Source organism: Octopus bimaculoides, chromosome 9, assembly GCF_001194135.2.
Source record: "Octopus bimaculoides isolate UCB-OBI-ISO-001 chromosome 9, ASM119413v2, whole genome shotgun sequence".
Lineage (NCBI taxonomy): Eukaryota > Metazoa > Mollusca > Cephalopoda > Octopoda > Octopodidae > Octopus > Octopus bimaculoides.
The window spans coordinates 2,522,299-2,527,480 of NC_068989.1; the positions used below are offsets into that span (position 1 = coordinate 2,522,299).

Below are 5,182 nucleotides of genomic sequence, written 5' to 3' on the forward strand. Positions count from 1 at the left end.
ATATATGTATGTATAATGAAGCCATCAAAAGGTGGAGTAAAGTATTATACATCGTCAAAACGTGTTTATTACAGTATTATTCTAACATAATTCTCATTAAATTCAATGCTGTAATAAGCTCGGTTTGAGGATAACATCATTCTCCACTCGTCTTCATGAACATCTCTACGCAGTAAGTATTTTATTACAAAATAAATATTTATAAGTTGGTATAAGACTACAAAGGAATATATTAGACTTTATGAGACTTTAAAAAAACTTTATAAGAGATGTTGAAAGTGTCGTCCTTCATTTTTAATACAAAAGTTGACTCTTCTACAAATGTTTTGAAATACATCTTGGAGAAAAAAAATCATTGCGGATAGACTTTTTGAACACACTGTACCTTGTATGCTGAAGGGAATCCAATGAAGCGAAATCTGGATTTACCTATTGAGAAAAGTACCGTGTAAATGTTAAACAATTCTGTATGCTCCCAATCATTCAATGGTAGGGAACATCCAGCAAAGTACTAGTTAGGTTCCTGCTCGGATTCCAGATCCTTATTCTTTTATGTTATATATATATGTGTGTGTGTGTGTGTGTATAAGACTCGGTTAAACTATACTCAATGGCAGTAATGTTTGTTTAGCACAAATGATGTTATATACGGGTATTTAAATATCTGTTCATACACGTTATTTCCAGCGTATTCAGTTACATCATTTCTATATGTGTGAGTGTATACGTGTGTGTTTGTTTGTGTACGAGTGTATGAGTCTGTAGGTGTGGACACAGCGTAAGGGAATTGTTAGGAAGCTTTCTTCATAATCATGATATTGCGAGTTCAGTCACATTGTCTTGCATCTGGGTCAAGTACCTGGCATTTGTTGCACGGCGTGTGCGTAAGAGTGAGTAGTAGACGCACAATTTGTAGCAACATGCCGGATAATTCGTACGCGGAAGGGAAATGTGCTGCATTAGCTTACAGTTGTTTCTGCTATAAGATGCAATGCACTCATGGTTGAATGATTGTGTATCACCTTATATCTTTACGGGAGGATCAACTAAATAAATAAATGCGTAATTTCTCCCCTCTATTCTGTTCCCATCCTTACTCCCATTTCCTCCCTGTACGCACACACACACACACACACACATATATATATAACTATACATACCTACCTACCTACCTACCTACCTACCTACCTTCCTACATACATACATACATACATATATCACAAGTTTTCACGTTCATGTATGCATATGTTTTGTGTTTGTGTGCCAATCATCGGTTGATGGTGGTTAATTTGTATTTTAACTCTATACACATACTATATGTCAGTTCTAGCGATCATGTGTGTGTGAATATGATTGTGTATCTATGTCTGCTTGTGTTTTTGCATATTTAATGATGCAAAATTACTATTTTTACAAGTAGTCACGTCATGAAAATTACGTCATAGAAGAAATTAATTAGATGATATCTAGTCATCTGACTTTCAGATTGTAATAAATTAGACAGAAGTTATTTTGATCATGTGGAAACAATATGGACACTGTCAGTAGTTGTAGAGTGAGAAAGACGTATATTGAAATGACGATGCGCAGTTTTATGGAGATTTTTATTATCTGAGATCATAAGTTAGTATGGGATTTGCGAGAGTGAACTGCTTGTTGCTGTAGATCATTTCACTTCGCAGAGGTCTTTTTACAGCCTCGCAGAAAAGAGAAAGACCAACATGTAAGATTCAAACCTCGACGTATCACATTTTTTACGTCTATGTTACGAATTACGCCACTGAGAGCCTATACGAATTCATTACCTACAGTTATTATCCAAAACAGTCTTGCTCAACCATTTTATAGCTGCGGACCCCTTAAATTCCAATCTTACTCGGCTGGACCCTCGTAATCATTCAATATTTTAAAAAATTGTATTATATTTTTATATTTAAATATTATTAGTAACTGTATAAGAAAAATAATTATCAAAATATTTTGTGTATTGTAGAAGTATAACCAATTTATAGCAGATAAATCTTTCACAACAAAATCTTATATGGATCCCATTGATCAAGAGAGATGACAAATGTATCTAAAGAAACAAATGCATTCAGATTAATTATAAGCAATGGCTTGCTGCGTGGTGTTTATATTTTTTCATATGTTCTAATTCTTCTTAAATATTCACTAATAGATCTTTTTTATTGAATAAAGTAAATATTTCAAGTTTTATTGAGTAGAATTATATTTCTGGAAGACAGGAAAAAGACCAGCATGTCAAACTGCTAAAAATCGCCATTAATTGAATTAATATTAAAATTTAAAATCGATGAAAACACAACAAATTTTCTTGTCACAGTTTTAAATTAAAGTAATTGAAGAAATCATGGAAGAATACGTCTTTGTTTAATATTTTTAATCCTACATTAATTTCCGTTATTACATAATTTAATAAGAGAGAGAAAAAGAGAGCAAAAGTGCGTCCGTGCGTGTGTATGTTAGTGTGTGCGTGTATATGAGTATGTATGTGTATGCGTATTTGTCTGCGTCTATACATGTGCACGCAGATGTTAGTGCATTCGTATGAGTTTCCGTAGACATTAATATTAATTTAAAAGGCGCTAAAACCCTACCGTTACCGCCAAAACAGAAATCAACAGGGCCAGATATGGCTGTGTGGTAAGAAGTTTGATTCCCAACCACATGGTTCTGAGTTCAGTCCCACTGCGTACTACCTTGTACAAATGTCCTCTACTATAGCTTTGTGAGTGGATTTGGTAGACGGAAACTGAGAGAAGCCCGTCGTATATATATATATGCATGCATACATACATACATACATACATACGCTGAGCTGGCAGAATCGTTAGCACACCGGGCGAAATGCTTAGCGGTATTTCGTCTGTCTTTACGTTCTGGGTTCAAATTCCGCCGAGGTCGACTTTGTCTTTCATCCTTTCAGGTCGATAAATTAAGTACCAGTAAAACACTAGGGTCGATGTCATCGACTAGTCCCCTCCCCACAAATTTCAGGCTCCAGCGCTCCATTCATGCGACTAACAGTTCTTCAGTGCGATGCCCCAAATTGGCCGCAGTCTAATGACTGAAACAAGTAATTGATAAAAGAAGTGGTTAAGGTTCTGTTCACCCTCACAGCAATGGAAAACAAAGAGCTAGGATGCAGCTGCACTCATATATTTTGCTATATTGTAAAATGAAGTATACCACCTACAGCAAAAGATATTAAAATTTAAATGTCTAAATAACATCTGGAGCTGTAAAAAAAAAACACAAGCTAAACAGAAATACTACTAAATGACTTTCTCGTATAAGAAATTGCTCAAAATTCCTCCATTAGTAAAGAACAGAGTAAAATTATGTTAAAATAGGTGAAGAATAATAATTAACGCATCAGACTAAATATAAGTTCGTTGGATGTATGGTTTCTAATCAGGATACATGTTTATTCGGAATACCGAATGTTTATAAGTAGATGTACCCTATTCTCTTTTGGTAGTTTGAAAGCAGTATCGAACACTCCTTGATACGAGGGTAACGAAGACAAAGGATTCGTACAGGATCAATAGATGAAACTGTATAATTTTTTTGGCGGTTTCTCTTCTATCGAAACATGAACTTTTTTCGAAAAAACTTCAATATTACTATAAACTACCTGTTAACCACAATCTCCAAATCACAGTAACATGTTAGAGCAAAATAGGGAGTTCCAATGGTCATTTCGGGAGTACATTCGTCCAGATTACATATGAATTTTAAGTTTCATTTCCATAGAATGATCCCATCATCAGGGAAATATGGTGTTTACGCTAGATATGCGTTTAGCTCCTATATATATATATATATATATATATATATATATATAGGAACTAAACGCATTTCTAGCGTAAACACCTTCTTTCCCTCTCTCTATATATAAAACTATCAGATAATTGGCGTGGAATCTGTGAGCATATAGAAAGAGTTACAAAGGATATATAGAATAGATGTTGGCGATGACAAGCAAATTGTTAAATATGAAAAATGATAGAGGTTTGAATATATGATATACAGATAAAGAGATTACATTATACTACTTATCAAATATTTAGTAATTCATAAATTTTGATATTACATTTAGATAATTTGCAGAATTACTAATGCTTTTCTCTGTGAGATTCTTCTCAGCTCTACATAAATGGTATATGTTTTATTCATTCCTCTACGATCTGCATCAAATATCGTTAATTTTATAATTCGTATTAAGGTCACTTCAATTCCATGTTTAAATCGACAATATTCTTCTATTCTTTTTTTCGATATGTCTGGAGAATACGGAATAAACATATCGTTGACTGATGAATGCTTTTCAATTAAGTTGAGAACTTTTCATTTATAACAGACCTAATGGTTAAAGAAAAGAATCGGAGCAGATGATATTTTAGACGATCTCACATGAAAATTTTTTTGAAAAGTCAAAACAATGCATTTATATTGTCGCTTAAATCTAAAGAACTTTATTAATTAGAAAACAGCATCTTCAACTAGCTCATTAATAAAAACATTACACAAGATTATAATTTTGCAATAACATTAATACTGAGGCATGTGTATAGCTCATAATTTCAATTGGATCATGAACAAAAATATCTCACTAAAAGCCGAACGTCTATGAAGCACAAAGAAAAAACTAACTGTATATTAATTATCCACCACCGCCACCACCACTTAAAAAAGAACGAAGATCGATTAACAAAGAAATCTCAAGAAAAATTTAGTTATTTGAGCAAGAAAAACCAGTTACCAGCAATGCTTTGCAAATTTTGGCGCAAGTCAGCAAGTTCAGTAGAGCGGGTAAGTCGATTACTTCGCCCCAGTGCTCGACTGATTTTATTTTATCGATCAGGAGAATACGAATAGCAATGCCGACCGCGGCGGAATTTGAACTCAGAACGTAAAGACGAATGAAAAACCGCTAAAATGCTTCCGCCTCGCTCTAACGAACTTCAGCGGAATTTGACCTCAGAATAGAAAGACGAACGAAATACCGCTAAACATTTTGCCCGGCGCGGTAACGACTCTGCCAGTTCGCCGCCTCTTTTGTAATAATATTAATAATGAGACAAATTAATCAATTCGTTGTTTTTGAGTTCTCTCTCTCTCTCTCTCTCTCTCTCTCTCTCTCTCTCTCTCTCTCTCT

The 5,182-nt window shown here is 34.2% G+C and overlaps 1 protein-coding gene and 1 long non-coding RNA gene across 4 annotated transcripts in view; one reads left to right on the forward strand and one right to left on the reverse strand.

The window, feature by feature from the left end:
• Positions 1-1,287, reverse strand: part of LOC106878353 (uncharacterized) — an 18,337-nt gene extending 17,050 nt beyond the window's left edge. The window contains exon 1 of one of the 2 annotated variants that reach the window (XR_001410496.2): positions 386-1,287. This is a non-coding gene — a long non-coding RNA (uncharacterized LOC106878353). The remainder of the gene's footprint in view (positions 1-385) is intronic. The other variant, XR_008264839.1, reaches the window with a different exon arrangement.
• LOC106878352 (PDF receptor) overlaps positions 1-5,182 on the forward strand; it is a 239,648-nt gene that overhangs the window by 182,297 nt on the left and 52,169 nt on the right. The gene's annotated exons all lie outside the window — the stretch shown is intronic.